This window comes from Ranitomeya variabilis, chromosome 5 (assembly GCF_051348905.1).
Source record: "Ranitomeya variabilis isolate aRanVar5 chromosome 5, aRanVar5.hap1, whole genome shotgun sequence".
Taxonomy (NCBI): Eukaryota; Metazoa; Chordata; class Amphibia; order Anura; family Dendrobatidae; genus Ranitomeya; species Ranitomeya variabilis.
The window spans coordinates 55,214,726-55,235,840 of NC_135236.1; the positions used below are offsets into that span (position 1 = coordinate 55,214,726).

At 44.7% G+C, this 21,115-nt stretch overlaps 2 non-coding genes across 2 annotated transcripts; both read left to right on the plus strand.

Annotated features, from left to right (window-relative positions):
* The first annotated feature begins 6,928 nt into the window (after positions 1-6,928).
* LOC143777410 (U4 spliceosomal RNA) lies at positions 6,929-7,068 on the plus strand. The gene has a single exon (XR_013216145.1). It is a non-coding gene; the product is annotated as a U4 spliceosomal RNA (small nuclear RNA).
* Positions 7,069-15,611: 8,543 nt separating this feature from the next.
* LOC143777408 (U4 spliceosomal RNA) lies at positions 15,612-15,751 on the plus strand. Its single transcript, XR_013216143.1, has one exon. It is a non-coding gene; the product is annotated as a U4 spliceosomal RNA (small nuclear RNA).
* Positions 15,752-21,115: the final 5,364 nt, after the last annotated feature.

Genomic DNA, 21,115 nt, shown 5'->3' on the forward strand with positions numbered 1-21,115 from the left:
AGGCTAAGTTCACACTAGGCGTATTGTTTTTTTTCCAACGTTTTTTTTTTTTTTTAAATTTCTAAAGCAAAACCTGATCCCTTGGCCGGAACGAAGCCGTAAAAAAAACAAGCATGCTTTTGTTTGTGGCATTTTTGTCTCTCGTCCATGCTCGATAAAGTTTAGTGTTGGAAAAAATAAAGTCCTATTCCAGAAAATCAGGATTTGGTGCAGAATAACGCAGCAAAAGATGACAAACGCTGACAGAAGTGACACATGCTCTATGTCCAAAAAACACCCAAAACACAAAATACCGATGACAAGAAAACCCAATGTGTGTGCAGGAGATTGGCTTTGCTGGTGCTGTAAAACGCAGTTGAAAATTTGCATTGAAAATACGCATTAAAAAAAAAAAGCAGCAAAAACGCCCAGTGTGAACTTGGCCTCAAATATTCAAATTACGCAATTGTCTGACAAGTGACAGACAAGGCTGAGGCTGCTTCCACTACTAGGCCGGTTATTGGGGAACTCACAGTGAGAGTATGGTTTATACACCTCCAGTTCCGAGGCATGGAATATATATATATATATATATATATATATATATATATATACCCCCAATAGTCACTGGCAGCTCCACAATAACAAATATGGAACCACTAGCTGAGTGGTTATACAGGCTGAGTGAACACCTGTTACATGTAGCATATGGCTTCAGGGTGTGGTTTACAGAGCAAAAGGAACAGTTATTACATTTTATATATTTACTCCAGAAACATAGGCAGTGTTTATAAATATATACAAAATGGGAACTAAACAATACGGTATATACAATTACATAACATAAAAGTTATGATTAAACAAAAGTACTAAACCTGTGTCACAGAAATGAATCAGGGCTTAGCGGAAAAAGGTGCTCCTTAGAGAAAAACGGAGTACTGTTTCTTCCAGAACAGACAACAAAAGCCCAAACTTTGCTTTTTATTAGATCAAGGTTACACCCATATACCTCCCCTTGGTGAGTGCATATAGGGGCTCATTGTGGGATGTGCTAGGTCTTTTAGAACTTTTTGAGATCCCCAACTATCAGGATATCTTCGCCCCTGGAGGTCTCAGGCAAGAGATATTGTCATGTTTTCTATCACGATTTTTTACCTTTCTATAGAGATGAAACATGGCATGGATAGCATCATCCATCAGACCATTATTATATTGAAGGCATTCGGCCGGCCTAAGGCTACGTTCACACGATCCGTTTTTCACTGCGGATTTTTCCGGTCCTTTTTCGGGGAAATCCGCAGTGGAAAACGGCGGTGCTTCTCTCGGCGGATTTGTGTCCTTTTTCTTCTGCGGATTCCACTGCGGGTTTCCAACTGCAGTTTCCTATTGGTGCTGTTGGAAACCCGCAGCGGAATCCGCTGAAAGAATTGACATGGTACTTCTTTTTTCCGTTGGCAAATCCGCGCGGATTTTCCAGCGAAAAAAAGGATCGTCGGCACAGCGGGTTTTGTTTTCCATAGGGTAACATTGTACTGTACCCTGCATGGAAAACGGCTGCGGATCCGTAGCTGCAATTCCGCTACGGATCCGCAGCAAAAAACGGATCGTGTGAACGTAGCCTTACAGTGGAGTGAATGCGTTATGTTCGTCCTTTCACTATGATGCCGAAAATATATGTCTCATAAATATTGGATAGATGCAAATCCCAATATTTATCACTGACCACTGGCTTCAGAGAGTCTGAGATAATTCCTTTGAACAGAGGAATCCCATGTACTTCTCTGCCTCTGACTAGTCTTGGTGGCTCTTTCTCATCAAATCCAACTGAGACCGGACGCCGTGTGCAGCGCTGAGAGGTGAGTATAGCATGATTTTTTATTTTAATTCTTTTTTTTACACCCAAATATGGTTCCCAGGGCCTGGAGGAGAGTCTCCTCTCCTCCACCCCAGGTACCATCGGCACATTATCCGCTTAACTTCCCGCAACGTGGGCACAGCCCCATGCGGGAAGTTAGCGGTTCAATGCATTTCTATGGGTGCAGAATCGCTGCGATTCTGCACCAAGAAGTGACATGGTCCTTTTTTTCTGCAGAAAATCCGCGCGGATTTTCCACAGAAAAAAAGGATCGTCGGCACAGCGGGTTTTGTTTTCCATTAGGTTACATTGTACTGTAACCTACATGGAAAAAGGATGCGGACCCGCAGCTGCAAAACAGCTGCGGGTCCGCAGCAAAACCCGCAGCGTGTGAACATAGCCATACAGTGTGAAATTTAAAGAAAAAACAGTCAGCATGGCAATTTTTGACAGTCTCCCAGGAGACTGAATAGGTGGTGAAAATAGAAGAAAAAGTATTAATCCTGATAACAGGGAATAATTATTTATACAGGGGTATTGGAGCCGTATGTTACATATGTCAGGCTGAGAGTCATATGTAACACTTTACTTCACTAAAGGTCAAAAGAAAAAGCAAAGAAATTTGAAGGATAAACTCCAGGATTAATATCTAGTCAGCTGCTTCCCTGGAGATTACTCCATATAGTCATATTAGTCTTTTTTGTTATTATGTAGTCACTATATGGTGGTATTATACTCACTGTTTGGCATTACTATATTTTCATAATTTCACGGTACGCAAAAACTATTTGGCGTTATTATATGTTCATAGTGTGCCGGAATTCAGTCAGTAATTGGTGTTACTATGTTTTCATAGTTTGGCGGTATTTAGATATTATATGTTCATGGTACGGTGGTATTCAGTCACTAGTTTTAGTTATTATCATTATAAGTCCCTGATATACTGTAATACTTCGTCATTCACCAATTAATTAAAAGTCCCTTATGGCATCCGCCACCGCCCCCAATTCATCATAAGTCCCGATAACAGCCTCCCTGAACCCCAAGTCACTACAAGTCCCTGTATCGTGTTCTCCTCTATCCCTACTTCACAACATGTCCTTGGTAATGCTCTCCCCCACCCCCAATTCATTATGAGTCCCTGTTAGTAGCTTCCCCCACCATTCAATTTATTTTAAGTCCCATATCGCGCTCTCCACCGCCCCCAACTCATAATAAGTCCCTTATATCATCCTTCCCCACCAGGGCTGGACTGGCCATAGGGCAGTTCTGGCAAATGCCAGAAGGGCCGATGGCAGTAGTGGGCCGCTCGAATGTGCCGCTGTCAGCACACTCCCCCCGCTGTCGGCACACTCCCCACGCTGTCGCGGCACACTCCCAGCCCCGCATTCAACTATACCGGCGTCATAGACGCCGGTACAGTTGAATGCAATGATGGAGAAGAGAGCGTCCGCTGACGCTTCCTCTCCCATCATTCCCCGCTCTGCCTGCTGCTGACACTGCGGGTGCGCGATGACGTCATATCATCGCGCACCTGCTGTGTGACCGGGCGGGCAGACTGCGACTGCTGAGGCCGGAGCCAGGAGCAGCGCGGGGCACGAGGAGAGAGGTGAGTAGTGTGTTTGTTTGTTTTTTTTATCAATGAGTGATGACTGGATTGTGGAGCTATTGGGGGGGGGGGGGGGTTTGCCTGCATTACTTTCTATGGGGGCTGCCTGCCTGCATTACTTTCTATGGGCGCTGCCTGCCTGCATTACATTCTATGGGGGCTGCCTGCCTGCATTACATTCTATGGGGGGCTGCCTGCCTGCATTACATTCTATGGGGGGCTGCCTGCCTGCATTACATTCTATGGGGGCTGCCTGCCTGCATTACATTCTATGGGGGCTGCCTGCCTGCATTACATTCTATGGGGGCTGCCTGCCTGCATTACATTCTATGGGGGCTGCCTGCCTGCATTACATTCTATGGGGGCTGCCTGCCTGCATTACATTTTATGGGGGCTGCCTGCCTGCATTACATTCTATGGGGGGCTGCCTGCCTGCATTACATTCTATGGGGGCTGCCTGCCTGCATTACATTCTATGGGGGGCTGCCTGCCTGCATTACATTCTATGGGGGGCTGCCTGCCTGCATTACATTCTATGGGGGGCTGCCTGCCTGCATTACATTCTATGGGGGGCTGCCTGCCTGCATTACATTCTATGGGGGCTGCCTGCCTGCATTACATTCTATGGGGGCTGCCTGCCTGCATTACATTCTATGGGGGCTGCCTGCCTGCATTACATTCTATGGGGGCTGCCTGCCTGCATTACATTTTATGGGGGCTGCCTGCCTGCATTACATTTTATGGGGGCTGCCTGCCTGCATTACATTCTATGGGGGGCTGCCTGCCTGCATTACATTCTATGGGGGCTGCCTGCCTGCATTACATTCTATGGGGGCTGCCTGCCTGCATTACATTCTATGGGGGCTGCCTGCCTGCATTACATTCTATGGGGACTGCCTGCCTGCATTACATTCTATGGGGGGCTGCCTGCCTGCATTACATTCTATGGGGGGCTGCCTGCCTGCATTACATTCTATGGGGGCTGCCTGCCTGCATTACATTCTAAGGGGGACTGCCTGCCTGCATTACATTCTATGGGGGACTGCCTGCCTGCATTACATTCTATGGGGGGCTGCCTGCCTGCATTACATTCTATGGGGGGCTGCCTGCCTGCATTACATTCTATGGGGGGCTGCCTGCCTGCATTACATTCTATGGGGGGCTGCCTGCCTGCATTACATTCTATGGGGGGCTGCCTGCCTGCATTACATTCTATGGGGGCTGCCTGCCTGCATTACATTCTATGGGGGCTGCCTGCCTGCATTACATTCTATGGGGGCTGCCTGCCTGCATTACATTCTATGGGGGCTGCCTGCCTGCATTACATTTTATGGGGGCTGCCTGCCTGCATTACATTCTATGGGGGGCTGCCTGCCTGCATTACATTCTATGGGGGCTGCCTGCCTGCATTACATTCTATGGGGGCTGCCTGCCTGCATTACATTCTATGGGGGCTGCCTGCCTGCATTACATTCTATGGGGACTGCCTGCCTGCATTACATTCTATGGGGGGCTGCCTGCCTGCATTACATTCTATGGGGGGCTGCCTGCCTGCATTACATTCTATGGGGGGCTGCCTGCCTGCCTGCATTACATTCTATGGGGGACTGCCTGCATTACATTCTATGGGGGGCTGCCTGCCTGCATTACATTCTATGGGGCTGTGCTGCATTACATTCTGTGGGCTGTGCTGCATTACATTCTATGGGGGCTGTGCTGCATTATATTGTATGATGGCTGCCTGCATTACATTCTATGGGGGCTGGCTGCATTCCATTCCATGGGCCTGTGCTGCATTATATTCTATGGGGCTGGCTGCATTCCATTCCATGGGCCTGTACTGCATTATATTCTATGGGGCTGGCTGCATTCCATTCTATGGGCCTGTGCTGCATTATATTCTATGGGGCTGGCTGCATTACATTGTATGGTGGCTGTGCTGCATTATATTCTATGGGGCTGTGCTGCATTATATTCTATGGGGCTGTGCTGCATTATATTCTATGGGGCTGTGCTGTATTACATTCTATGGGGCTGTGCTGTATTACATTCTATGGGGCTGGCTGCATTACATTCTATGGGGCTGGCTGCATTACATTCTATGGGGGCTGTGCTGCATTACATTCTATGGGGCTGGCTGCATTACATTCTATGGGGCTGGCTGCATTACATTCTATGGCGGCTGTGCTGCATTACATTCTATGGGGACTGTGCTGCATTAAATTCTATGGGGCTGGCTGCATTACATTCTATGGGGCTGGCTGCATTACATTCTATGGGGGCTGTGCTGCATTACATTCTATGGGGCTGTGCTGCATTTAATTCTATGGGGCTGGCTGCATTACATTCTATGGGGGCTGTGCTGCATTACATTCTATGGGGCTGGCTGCATTACATTCTATGGGGCTGGCTGCATTACATTCTATGGCGGCTGTGCTGCATTACATTCTATGGGGACTGTGCTGCATTAAATTCTATGGGGCTGTTCTGTATTACATTCTATGGGGCTGGCTGCATTACATTCTATGGGGGCTGTGCTGTATTACATTCTATGGGGGCTGTGCTGTATTACATTCTATGGGGGCTGTGCTGTATTACATTCTATGGGGGCTGTGCTGTATTATAGTCTATGGGGGCTGTGCTGTATTACATTCTATGGGGGCTGTGCTGTATTATAGTCTATGGGGGCTGTGCTGTATTACATTCTATGGGGACTGAGCTGTAATGCTGGATACAGCTGTAATTATATGTTATATAGTCGTGTTACACTCCCCTCACTTCTTGTAGCCTACAAGTGTACAAAGATATTATACAGTCACCAGGCGACAAGTGGGCCTGTGTGACTTCAACTGCCAGGGCTGAATTTTAGTCCCAGTCCGGCCCTGTTCCCCACCCACCGGTTTAGTATAAGTCCCTGTATAGCGTCATAACCCCAATAGAAACGTTCCCTCTTATGGGATGATCTCTGCATTGCTGGACATGTTTGTAATATATAAGTGCAGATTCCCTTCCAGGACGTATAGTTGGGAGCGGTGATAGTCTGTAACGAGAATGGAAGAGCAGTCAGATGGCAGATAACTGCAGGAGAAAGTCATTGTGTCTGTGTGTCATTGTATGGCGGTATTCAGTCACTATTTGGTGTTATTATATGGCCCGGCATGACAGTAATGCTTCTCAGCTGCTCTTGCGCCACCGGCAGGACGTCCCTGGTAATGCAGTCCTCTATACGTAAGTGCAGGGTCCCACAGTCTGTATAGTAGGAGGTGGTGATACTCTGTTACCAGGAAGGAAGAGCAGTCAGATGGGGAGAAACCCTCTCCCCTCCCCCAGCCTGGGGGTCTTTTCTTTCTTCCATTACAGGTGTGCATTAGCATATCCACTCCCAGAATCCTTTGCTTCCACAACCCCCCCATGACGTCGTTGTCTCTCCACAATGTAGACAGAGCCCCAGATCCGGAGGCCGCAGCTCCTCACTGATGGTCTCCAGCTTTGCGCAGTGGCAGTATCATAGCCCATGAGGTTTATCCGAGGCGTGATTATTGCTAGTTGAAAACTTTTCCCAATACCCCGCCATGATGTCTTGAAATATAGTCAGCATGGCAATTTTTGACAGTCTCCCAGGAGACTGAATAGATGGTGAAAAACAGAGGTAATTGGTGCGGTGTAGAACTAGTTAATTATCTATAGTGTCCGTGTTTGTACTCCTGAACCTGCATCCTATAATGCTCTGTGGCTGATGGGATTTGGATATGATTTTGTTTGTCGCCATGTTTGTACTCCAGTGATTCTTTCTTTTCGCCATGTTTGTGCTCCTCTAGTGTATCCCACAGTGCTCTGCGGCTGATCTCTGTGTTCTTTTCTGACCTTTTACCTAGGATTCTGAGCGGTCGCCATATTTGTTCTGCATTGAATCCTGGTCACCGGCTGTAATTATCACCGCACATACCGAACAGTTGGAGAGATCGCACAGATCCCACCTCTGCCACCAATTTTCAGGAGGAATTAACTACACCGCCTGCAATCAGGACAATTAAACAATGAGGCTAAGTTCACATTAGGCGTTTTTTCAGCATTTTTTTTTTCTTATTTCTGCAGCAAAGCCTGATCTCTTTGTTGGAACGAAGCAGCAAAAAAAACCCCCATGGTTTTGTTTGTGGTGTTTTCGATACGTTTTTTGCTGCGGTTTTGGCATTTTTCTCTCTCGTGCTTGCTGATTAAGTTTAGTGTTGGAAAAATAAAGTACTATTCCAGAGAGTCAGGATTTGGTACAAAAACGCAGCGAAATTCTAACAAATGCTGAAAAATCACTGAAAGACACATGCTCTATGTCAAAAAAACACGCAAAACACAAAATACTGATGACAAGAAAACCCAATGTGTCTGCAGGAGATTGGCTTTGCTGGTGCTGTAAAACGCAGTTGAAAATTTGCATTAAAAAAAAGCATTAAAAAACAGCAAAAACACCCAGTGTGAACTTTGCCTTAAATATTCAAATTACGCAATTGTCTGACGAGTGACAGACGAGGCTGAGGCTGCTTCCACTACTAGGCCGCTTATTGGGGAACTCACAGTGAGAGTATGGTATATACAGGTCCTTCTCAAAAAATTAGCATATAGTGTTAAATTTCATTATTTACCATAATGTAATGATTACAATTAAACTTTCATATATTATAGATTCATTATCCACCAACTGAAATTTGTCAGGTCTTTTATTGTTTTAATACTGATGATTTTGGCCTACAACTCCTGATAACCCAAAAAACCTGTCTCAATAAATTAGCATATCAAGAAAAGGTTCTCTAAACGACCTATTACCCTAATCTTCTGAATCAACTAATTAACTCTAAACACATGCAAAAGATACCTGAGGCTTTTAAAAACTCCCTGCCTGGTTCATTACTCAAAACCCCCATCATGGGTAAGACTAGCGACCTGACAGATGTCAAGAAGGCCATCATTGACACCCTCAAGCAAGAGGGTAAGACCCAGAAAGAAATTTCTCAACAAATAGGCTGTTCCCAGAGTGCTGTATCAAGGCACCTCAATGGTAAGTCTGTTGGAAGGAAACAATGTGGCAGAAAACGCTGTACAACGAGAAGAGGTGACTGGACCCTGAGGAAGATTGTGGAGAAGGACCGATTCCAGACCTTGGGGAACCTGAGGAAGCAGTGGACTGAGTCTGGTGTGGAAACATCCAGAGCCACCGTGCACAGGCGTGTGCAGGAAATGGGCTACAGGTGCCGCATTCCCCAGGTAAACAGCGGCAGAAGCGCCTGACCTGGGCTACAGAGAAGCAGCACTGGACTGTTGCTAAGTGGTCCCAAGTACTTTTTTCTGATGAAAGCAAATTTTGCATGTCATTCGGAAATCAAGGTGCCAGAGTCTAGAGGAAGACTGGGGAGAAGGAAATGCCAAAATGCCTGAAGTCCAGTGTCAAGTACCCACAGTCAGTGATGGTGTGGGGTGCCATGTCAGCTGCTGGTGTTGGTCCACTGTGTTTCATCAAGGGCAGGGTCAATGCAGCTAGCTATCAGGAGATTTTGGAGCACTTCATGCTTCCATCGGCTGAAATGCTTTATGGAGATGAAGATTTCATTTTTCAGCACGACCTGGCACCTGCTCACAGTGCCAAAACCACTGGTAAATGGTTTACTGACCATGGTATTACTGTGCTCAATTGGCCTGCCAACTCTCCTGACCTGAACCCCATAGAGAATCTGTGGGATATTGTGAAGAGAAAGTTGAGAGACGCAAGACCCAACACTCTGGATGAGCTTAAGGCCGCTATTGAAGCATCCTGGGCCTCCATAACATCTCAGCAGTGTCACAGGCTGATTGCCTCCATGCCACGCCGCATTGAAGCAGTCATTTCTGCCAAAGGATTCCCGACCAAGTATTGAGTGCATAACTGAACATTATTATTTGATGGTTTTTTTGTTTCTTATTAAAAAACACTTTTATTTGATTGGACGGGTGAAATATGCTAATTTATTGAGACAGGTTTTTTGGGTTTTCAGGAGTTGTATGCCAAAATCATCAGTATTAAAACAATAAAAGACCTGACAAATTTCAGTTGGTGGATAATGAATCTATAATATATGAAAGTTTAATTGTAATCATTACATTATGGTAAATAATGAAATTTAACACTATATGCTAATTTTTTGAGAAGGACCTGTACACCTCCAATTCCAAGGCATGGAATATATGTATATACCCCCAATAGTCACTGGCGGCTCCACAATAACAAAATGGAACCACTAGCTGCCACCACTAATCGTTTATACAGGCTGAGTGAACACCTGTTACATGTAGCATATGGCTTCAGGGTGCGAAGTTATCATTAAACAAAAGTACTAAACCTGTGTCACAGAAATGAATCAGGGCTTAGCGGCAGAAGGTTCTCCTTAGAGAACCACAGAGAACTGTTTCTTCCAGAGCTGACAACAAAAACCCAAACTTTGCTTTTTATTAGATCAAGTTTACACCCATATACCTCCCCTTGGTGAGTGCATATAGGGGCTCATTGTGGGATGTGCTACGTCTTTTAGAACTTTTTGGGATCCCCAACTATCAGGATATCTTCGCCCCTGGAGGTCTCAGGCAGGAGATATTGTTGTCATGTTTTCTATCACGATTTTTTGCCTTTCTATAGAGATGAAACATGGCATGGATAGCATCATCCATCAGACCATTATTATATTGAAGGCGTTTGGCCGGCCTTACAGTGGAGTGAATGTGTTATGTTCGTCCTTTCACTATAACGCCAAAAATATATGTCTCATAAATATTGGATAGATGCAAACCCCAATATTTATCACTGACCACTGGCTTCAGAGAGTCTGAGATAATTCTTTTGAACAGAGGAATCCCATGTACTTCTCTGTTGTGAATTCCACTCTTGGGCTCCCTCCGGTGCTTGTAAGTAGCACTTTTGTGAATTCTGCTCTTGGGCTCCCTCCTGTGGTTTTGAGTGGTATAGCTGCTTCTTGGATTTAGCATCTGCAGCTGCTTCCACTGATCGTCTTTCTGGCTCGGCTATTTTAGTCTGGCCTTATCCCTCAATCAATGCCAGTTGGCAATTGTTCCTGTTTGGAGTCACTGCTCTTTTGGATTTCCCTGACACTCTGTCCAGTTCAGCAAAGATAAGTCCTTGCTTGTCCTTTTGCAGTCCACTTGTTGTGGACTTTATTGTTCAGCACATTCTATGTTTTGCTCATTTGTCCAGCGTATCAGTATGGATCTATTCAGCTAAGCTGGAAGCTCTGGGCTGCAGATTTTGCCCTCCACACCTTTAGTCAGGTGTGGAGATTTTTGCATATCTCTGCGGTGGACTTTTTCTAGTTTTTATTACTGACCGCACAGTGTTCTTTCCTGTACTATCTATCTAGCTAGAAGTGGCCTCCTTTGTTAAATCTTGTTTCATACTACGTATGTCATTTCCTTCTCCTCTCACAGTCATTATTTGTGGGGGGCTGTCCTATCCTTTGGGGATTTTCTCTGAGGCAAGATAGCTTTCCTATTTCTACCTTTAGGGGTAGCTAGTTCTCCGGCTGTGACGAGGTGTCCAGGGAGTGACAGGAACATCCCACGGCTACTGCTAGTGTTGTGTTAAGATCAGGAACTGCGGTCTGTATAGTTACCACCTGCTCAGAGCTAGTCGCATGTCGCTCCTAAATTACCAGTCCATAACACTTCTCTACCTCTGACTATATGAATCCTAGTCTTGGTGGCTCGTTCTCATCAAATCCCTTGCTGTAATTACCCGTTTACAGCAGGAGGTCCTAATTCAATGGAGGTTGAAGTGTCAGCTCTTTCTCACTTCCTCAGATATTATTAATCCCATATGTGCAATGTGAGGGTGATATGTCCCCTCTTCGGAGATGTCGTTATGGATTTTACAATTTTTCTCTACGACATGGTTCTGTTTAGGACAAGTGGTTATACAATCACAGCTCCATTATGCGAACTTTAATTAAAACAAAAATTTTTTTTATTTTTTTTTTTTTTTTTAAACTAATGATTTGCATTAATTCCCTCCCCAATGAAGAAATAAAATGTAAACCGTAAACCGTTGTCCTATTATTATTATTTATTTTTATTTATCGAAATATACAGTTATTTAACCGCTTACAGTGTGAAATTTAAAGAAAAAACAGTCAGCATAGCAATTTTTGACAGTCTCCCAGGAGACTGAATAGGTGGTGAAAATAGAAGAAAAAGTATTAATCCTGATAATAGGGAATAATTATATAGGTGTATTGGAGCTGTATGTTACATATGTCAGGCTGAGAATTATATGTAACATTTTACTTCCCTAAGGTCAAAAGAAAAAGCAAAGAAATGTGAAGGATAAACTCCAGGATTAATATCTAGTCAGCTGCTTCCCAGGAGATTACTCCATATAGTCATATTATAGTCTTTTTTGTTATAATATAGTCATTATATGGCGGTATTATACTCACTGTTTGGCATTACTATATTTTCATAATTTCACGGTACGCAAAAACTATTTGGCGTTATTATATGTTCATAGTGTGCCGGAATTCAGTCAGTAATTGGTGTTACTATGTTTTCATGGTTTGGCGGTATTTAGATATTATTATATGTTCATGGTACGGTGGTATTTAGTCACTAGTTTTAGTTATTATCATTATAAGTCCCTGATATACTGTAATACTTCGTCATTCACCAATTAATTAAAAGTCCCTTATGGCATCCGCCACCGCCCCCAATTCATCATAAGTCCCGATAACAGCCTCCCTGAACCCCAAGACACTACAAGTCCCTGTATCGTGTTCTCCTCTATCCCTACTTCACAAAAATATTGAGGCAAGCATATTATAATTGACAGTAGCTGACATTATATCTCCTATATGGGGCTAAATATAATATGCATAACGGACTATTGAGGATCAGCTGCAAAAATACAACACGCAAAAACAGAAGAAAAACAGCCATGAAGATCCTATACAAATAATTTTATTAAATAAACAACCATTAAAACACCAGACATGAACAAGAAAAAATGGCATAAGAGACGGAGGCAACCACTGGAACACGACCAGGTCAAAATTGGGGCCAGGTGTCCACCCACAACCAAGTCACTAGCAGGGATACAGCATAGGACAGAGTAGTATAATTAAAGGCAATGCTTATTGAATAAATATTTCCATCATGGGCCTATGCTGTATATTATATCAAAGAATCATCACCATATCAGCGTAGCTACATACCTCACACTGCAGGACCGGTGTGCTAGTGGGACAGCTGGACCGAACCCCAACGCGCGTTTCGGAGCCAACAAAGCGCTCCTTCCTCAGGGGGTAAGGAAACATCGCCGGAGTGTGCTCCGCTCCTATGGGAGGTGGAGCCGACTATTCATGATTGTAAATGAGCGGCCCCACGTGACCGCATACAGTGGAAGCCGCGGCCAGACCAGGAAGGAGCGACAGCCAATGAGGGATGCGGGTGAGTATTTTCTGAACAGCGGGGGGGAGCACAGGGGGTGGGGGGGCGGCGGACACATAGATCTTTCATTTAAACACTATTATTCATATCTTCTATGCAGCAAACGCTGCTGCACAGAAGATATGAATCGCGGCTACAGCACGATGCAGGGGACAGCGCTAAACTTTAGCGCTGTCTCCTGCACGCTCCATGTGGTACCCACTCGGCACACGGGCGGCACACGTATGGCCTACGTGAGCTCACGGGCACACGGACACGGATAACTCCGGTACCGAATTTTCCGGTACCGGAATTATCTGGACGTGTGGGACAGCCCTGAAATTTAAAGAAAAAACTGTCAGCATGGCAATTTTTGACAGTCTCCCAGGAGACAGAATAGATGGTGAAAATAGAAGAAAAAGTATTAATCCTGATTATTGGGAATAATTATATAGGTGTATTGGAGCTGTATGTTACATATGTCAGGCTGAGAGTTATATGTAACACTTTACTTCACTAAAGGTCAAAAGAAAAAGCAAAGAAATGTAAAGGATAAACTCCAGGATTAATATCTAGTCAGCTGCTTCCCTGGAGATTACTCCATATAGTCATATTATAGTCTTTTTTGTTATTATGTAGTCATTATATGGCGGTATTATACTCACTGTTTGGCATTACTATATTTTCATAATTTCACGGTACGCAAAAACTATTTGGCGTTATTATATGTTCATAGTGTGCTGGAATTCAGTCAGTAATTGGTGTTACTATGTTTTCATGGTTTGGCGGTATTTAGTCGCCATTTGATATTATTATATGTTCATGGTACGGTGGTGTTCAGTCACTAGTTTTAGTTATTATCATTACCCTCATTCCTCCTGGTATCTATTTTGAACTGTGATTTCTGTTATGCTGCAATGTCTATTGTCTGTACAAGTCCCCTCTATAAGTTGTAAAGCGCTGCGGAATATGTTGGCGCTATATAAATAAAAATTATTATTATTATTATTATTATTATTATAAGTCCCTGATATACCGTAATATTTCCTTATCCACCAACTAATTCAGGGTATGTGCACACGTCAGGATTTCTTGCAGAAATTTTCCTGACAAGATCCGGACATTTCTGCCAGTAATACGCATGCATTTTTTTTTTGCGTTTTTTGTGCGTTTTTTTCCTGACACTCAAATTTCATGGGAAATCCGCAAAACATCCGCAAAAATAATGAACATGTTGCTTCTTTTTCCGGAATGCGTTTTTTTTCCGAAAAAAAAACGCAACATTTGCACAAAAAATGCGGAATGCATTCTAAATGATAGGATGCATAATGTATGCATTTTTTATGCGGTATTATAGCGTTTTTATTGGGAAAATCCGCAAAAAAAACGTAAAAAATCCTGAAGAAATCCTGACGTGTGCACATACCCTCAAAGTCCCTTATGGCATCCGCCACCGCCCCCAATTCATCATAAGTCCCGATAACAGCCTCCCTGAACCCCAAGTCCCTGTATCGTGTTCTCCTCTATCCCTACTTCACAACGTGTCCTTGGTAACGCTCTCCCCCACCCCCAATTCATTATGAGTCCCTGTTAGTATCTTCCCCCACCATTCAATTTATTTTAAGTCCCATATGGTGCCCTCCACCGCCCCCAACTCATAATAAGTCCCTTATATCATCCTTCCCCACCCACCGGTTTATTATAAGTCCCTGTATAGCGTGCACCCTAATCCCCAAGTCATTATAAGTCCCTGATGGTGTCATAACCCCAAATGAAATGTTACCTCTTAGGCCTCTTTCACACTAGCGTCGGTACGGGTCCGTTGCTAAGCGACGGCCCGACGTACCGATACACGTTGTGAAAATGTGGCACAACGTGGGCAGCGGATGCAGTTTTTCAACGTATCCGCTGCCCATTCTAAAGTCCGGGGAGGAGGGGGCAGAATTCTGGCTGCGCATGCACGGTAGAAAATGGCGGACGCGACGTGCGAAAAAACGTTCCATTGAACGTTTTTCGTGACGACAGTCCGCCAAAACACGACGCATCCAGTGCACGACGGACGCGACGTATGGCCATACAAGTCTATGGGAAAAAAACGCATCCTGCTGGCACATTTGCAGGATCCGTTTTTTTCCCAAAACGACGGATTGCGACGGAGGCCAAATGACGCAAGTGTGAAAGAAGCCTTATGGGATGATCTCTGCATTGCTGGACATGTTTGCAATATATAAGTGCAGGTTCCCTTCCAGGATGTATAGTGGGGAGCGGTGATAGTCTGTAACGAGAATGGAAAAGCAGTCAGATGGCAGATAACTGCAGGAGAAAGTCATTGTGTCTGTGTGTCATTGTATGGCGGTATTCAGTCACTATTTGGTGTTATTATATGGCCCGGCATGACAGTAATGCTTCTCAGCTGCTCTCGCGCCACCGGCAGGACGTCCCTGGTAATGCAGTCCTCTATACGTAAGTGCAGGGTCCCACAGTCTGTATAGTAGGAGGTGGTGATATTACCAGGAAGGAAGAGCAGTCAGATGGGGAGAAACCCTCTCCCCTCCCCCAGCCTGGGGGTCTTTTCTTTCTTCCATTACAGGTGTGCATTAGCATATCCACTCCCAGAATCCTTTGCTTCCACAACCCCCCCATGACGTCGTTGTCTCTCCACAATGTAGACAGAGCCCCAGATCCGGAGGCCGCAGCTCCTCACTGATGGTCTCCAGCTTTGCGCAGTGGCAGTATCATAGCCCATGAGGTTTATCCGAGGCGTGATTATTGCTAGTTGAAAACTTTTCCCAATACCCCGCCATGATGGCTTGTAATACAGTCAGCATGGCAATTTTTGACAGTCTCCCAGGAGACTGATTAGGTGGTGAAAATAGATCTAAGACAACTGTGTGCTGATGGAGTTAGATATTACTAGTTTTCTCAGATTTTCAGGCTGACCCCAATGCACGCATTGGCCGTGGGTCTCCTGATCTGCCAGGCACATGTGAGGCAGTGGAGTTCAGGTCTGGAGACCCGCGGCCGGTCCGTACATCATGGACTGTACCCGGGCCTACAGAAGGCACACTGCAGTTATGGACAGGTCGTGTCTGGCATTACTGCTCAGCTTTCTAGAAGTAAATGGAGCTCAGTTGCAATACCACACACAACCTGAGCACTGGAGTGGCGCTGTTTTTGGAAGAAAGCAGCCATGATTTCTAATACTATACATGCTTGTAGAGCAGTTTGGTTTTTTTACAATGAATAGTATTTATCAGGTGACGTTTTCTGTACTTGTATGTACAAACATCGCGGTGACAGGGGCTTCACTAGACCCCCGGCTGTCATAGTAACCCATTGGCACCCTGTAATCACATTACGGGAGTGGATGGGAATCTGGGGGGTCGAGATGGGCGCACACACAAATCACAACCCTTTACATGCTACTGTCAGAAATAGAGGGTTAAACAGCAGCAATCAGAGCTGGCACCGGGGCCTTGTCCTTGTTTCCCATAGCAACCAATCACGGTACAGATTTCATTTTTTATACAGCTCTGGTAAAATGAAAGCTGCTCTATGATTGGTTGCTATGGAGGCTAAAGATGTCCATAGCAACTTTCTTTTAGGCGCCATTTCTCTCTAAGGTTACATAGACTTTTCTACAGAAAAGAAAAAAGTGTGTGACAAAAAAACCCGCAAAATAACAAGTGACAAGGAAAGGGGAATCACAGACCTCACCTATTTTGGAGGACGGACCCCACAGGGAGAGAGGCCTTATTGCTTTTCCGATGTGCGGCCTGTGCATGTCGCCTTTCTGCTGACTATGAACCAGTCTGATCACCTTAAAGGGGATGTCCGGGACAAAATGATTTAAAGTGTTTTCAAGGATAAACGTCTCTATGTCACTAGATTTTCCTGCCTCCCTGTCGCTTCCTCTGGTCTTTGTTGACAAGTTGCAGTGGTGATGACATCACAACCACAGAACCCGACCACTGCAGCCAATCACTAGACTGATGCTGACCTCAGTGATTGGTTGCAGTGGTCACAATTTGTGGCATCACTGCTGCAGCCTGTCGACAGGACGGGATGGGAAACAATGACAGATAGGCAGCTCTGAAATATCGGTGGGGGAGGAAAGCAATGTTTATTATTATCTTCAGTGGGTAAACCTACAGAGATATAAAAATTTAATGATAGAAAAACCATTTAAGTATTATTAAAAAAAAATGCTCACCTCCATACTTCAGGAAGTCCGTGTTACTGTTTGGGTTCGTCCTCCCGAAAGCCGGGTGTTTGTCACGCTGTCATACATGACAGTGCGGCCATCACTGCCTCTGATCGATGGTAAAGTCATCACCGCCGGTCAGACATCTGCGGTTCACATGCTGTCAAACGACTGTAGTTTACCTCCGGTCACTGGCGGCGACTGATGGGACTACTGCTCCTATCAGCCTACACCTGCTGATAATAACAGTTAGAGCAGGAACAGCTGATAGGAGTATTCATCAGCCGGCGCCTGCACTCTAAAGAAATTATTAAAAAAAAAATGGTGTGGGTTCCCCTTTATTTTTGATAGTATAGAAAAGCTTTGATTCTGCGCTTAAAAATACAATGGCGGTTTTTTTTTTTCTTTTCAGAAGAAGCCTATAGAGAAAAAATGCACCAAAACTGCAGAATTCAGCGGCGTCTTCAGACCACGGAGCGGAGATTTCATGGAATCGCAGACACTTCGCTTGGAAATTTAGACCGTGTTCACATGTAGCGTAAATGCTGCAGATTTTCTGCGGCACTTTTTGCACTAAAATTCAGATGTGTGTAACTGTCCAAGCGAAGCGGATGTGATTTCCTGAAAACTGCGCGGCTATTAGAAATCAGCAAACAGTCTTTACATTATGTCCTCCTGTTATACAGCTGTTCTTCATTTCCCAATCCTTTTCTTCCCCTCTTATCTCCTAAATGTTTGACATATAAGGCATCTTTCCATTGCCCACCCTGCACAGACCAATCTTTTTCATCTTTCTTCTATCCCTTTAATTTTTTATTTTTCCTTTTTTTCCTTAATAAACCATATTTTTCCTTCCCCTTCCCATCCCTTACACTTTCCACCCTTTATTTTGCTTCTACTTATCATCCCTTTGCATTTTTCTTTTTTGCTTTTCTTTTGTTCCTGTTTGTGTCTTTATTCCTGTGTATTTATTGTCTCCCCCCCCCCCCCCCTTCTTCCTTACCTCATTTATGTAAAAAAAATCCTCAATAAAAACTAGTTTAACAAAGAAAGCCCCCGCTGTGCGCCCAAGGACGCTGCTGAACTGTGCCGTTCTGGTCCTTTGTTTTCTCTGTTCTTTTCTGCAACGTGTGAACATGGCCTTACAGACACAAAAAATAAATCCCCAGGTCCCAACTAGAGACGATCAGGACGCAGAGATGACATCGCTCCAGCTCTGGGGGATCAAAATGCCCCTCAGGGTCAGTCGTAGGGGTCACATCAGTAGTTACAATGTGGAGTCCTAGGTCACTTACAGAGGGAAGGTAACCTCTGTGAGTGACCCCGGCAGGTGCAATGTGGCGCTCATCCTGTTGGCTTCAGTGACCATGAATGTAATATAATGTCTTCATATACGGAGTCAGTGGAAGCTCCCGTCATACTTCCCAGGTACAAGAAGTCATGTATCTGTACAGGAGAAGGTGTCAGATGGTTGCTGGTTCCAGACTGAAATCTCACCGCTCCCCAGTGTGACACAGAGCCCGGATAGCTCAGTCGGTAGCATCAGACTTTTAGTCCCTGTTCGGGCGGAAGCTTTTAATAAAGAGGAAAGCAATAAACGCTATATTTAAAGGATGTAAGAAAACTACAGAAGGACAAATTATGGCTTTTCATAAAAATATGGTTACTGTAATTTCTTTGATTTCAGTTACTTTTGGGCAGATTTGGGTGGTGGCCATGTTCTCGTTTGCTGTTTTCTTGGCACCAACAACAGGCGATCACTGGTAATGTCATATACTAGTACATAAGTGAGGGCTCGTCATATATTCCAAGTAGTGGGAACTTGTGGACAGTCTGTATACAGTGCACTATATGGCGGTATTCAGTCACCATATGCTGTTATCACGTGGTCATAATATGGAAGTAAATTACCAAAAGAGAGAAAAGGATGATATACAGTAATGATGTCACATAAAACACAATCTTTGTTGAATGCTTGATTAGCAGACAATCATAAAATCATATATATATATATATATTATACTTCAAGAAGGCAGAAAACATCTATTTATGAAGAGTCCCTTATATTGTCCTCCCCCAGATGCCAATCTATTATCAGCCTCTTATGGTTTCTTCCACAACCTCACTTAATTATAAGTCCCTGATAACATCATTACCTTTACCAAATTCATTATAAGTCCCTGTATAGCACCTCCCCCACCCCCAATTCATTATAAGTCCCTGTATAGCATCCTCTCCCACCCCCAATTCATTATAAGCCCCTGTATAGCATCCTCCCCCACCCCCAATTCATTATAGGTCCCTGTATAACATCCTCCCCCACCCCCAATTCATTATAAGTCCCTGTATAACATCCTCCCCCACCCCCAATTCATCATACGTCCCTGTATAGCATCCTCCCCCACCCTCAATTCATTATAGGTCCCTGTATAACATCCTCCCCCACCCCCAATTCATTATAAGTCCCTGTATAGCATCCTCCCCCACCCCCAATTCATCATAAGTCCCTGTATAGCATCCTCCCCACACCCCAAATTCATTATAAGTCCCTGTATAGCACCTCCCCCACACACAATTCATTATAAGCCCCTGTATAGCATCCTCCCCCACCCCTATTTCATTATAAGTCCCTGTATAGCATCCGCCCCCAATTCATTATAAGTCCCTGTATAGCATCCTCCCCCACCTCCAATTCATTATAAGTCCCTGTATAGCATCCTCCCCCACCCCCAATTCATTATAAGTCTCTGTATAACATCCTCCCCCACCCCCAATTCATTATAAGTCTCTGTATAACATCCTCCCCCACCCCCAATTCATTATAAGTTCCTGTATAGCATCCTCCCCCACCCCATTATAAGTCCCTGTATAGCATCCTCCCCCACCCCCAATTCATTATAAGTCTTTGTATAACATCCTCCCCCACCCCCAATTAATTATAAGTCCCTGTATAGCATCCTCCCCCAACCCCAATTCATTATCAGTCCCTGTATAGCATCCTCCCCCGACCCCAATTCATTATAAGTCCCTGTATTGCATCCTCCCCCACCCCCAATTCATTATAAGTCTCTGTATAACATCCTCCCCCACCCCCAATTCATTATAAGTCCCTGTATAGCATCCTCCCCACCCCCAATTCATTATAAGTCTCTGTATAACATCCTCCCCCACCCCCAATTAATTATAAGTCCCTGTATAGCATCCTCCCCCACCCCAAATTCATTATAAGTCCCTGTATAGCATCCTCCCCACCCCCAATTCATTATAAGTCTCTGTATAACATCCTCCCCCACCCCCAATTCATTATCAGTCCCTGTATAGAATCATGTCCCACCCCCAATTCATTATAAGTCCCTGTATAGCATCCTCCCCCACCCCATTATAAGTCCCTGTATAGCATCCTCCCCACCCCCAATTCATTATAAGTCTCTGTATAACATCCTCCCCCACCCCCAATTCATTATAAGTCCCTGTATAGCACCTCCCCCGACCCCAATTCATTATAAGTCCTTTCCGCAATTCAATCATTAAGTCTTGTGGGATGATCTCTGCATTGCTGGACATGTTTGTAATATATAAGTGAAGATTCCCTTCCAGGACGTATAGTGGGGAGTGGTGATAGTCTGTAACCAGGATGGAAGAGCAGTCAGATGGCAGATAACTGCAGGAGAAAGTCATTGTGTCTGTGTGTCATTGTATGGCAGTATTCAGTCACTATTTGGTGTTATTATATGGTCGCGGTATGACAGTAACGATACGTTCCCACGATGAGGAAGTAGCAGCGCTTTGGATGCAGTGTTTTTTTCTGCTGCGGCTCGTTAACTTGTGCTGCCGGTGAGCTAAAGCTGCATCAAATTGAAGCACAGTGGGCACAGGATTGCTATAAACCCATCCACTGCCCTTGTATCGCAGAACGCAGCGGGGAGCACGTACCCTAATGCTTCTCAGAGGCTCTTCTTGCGCCACCAGCAGGGCGTCCCTGGTAATGCAGTCCTCTAATGCATAAGTGCAGGTT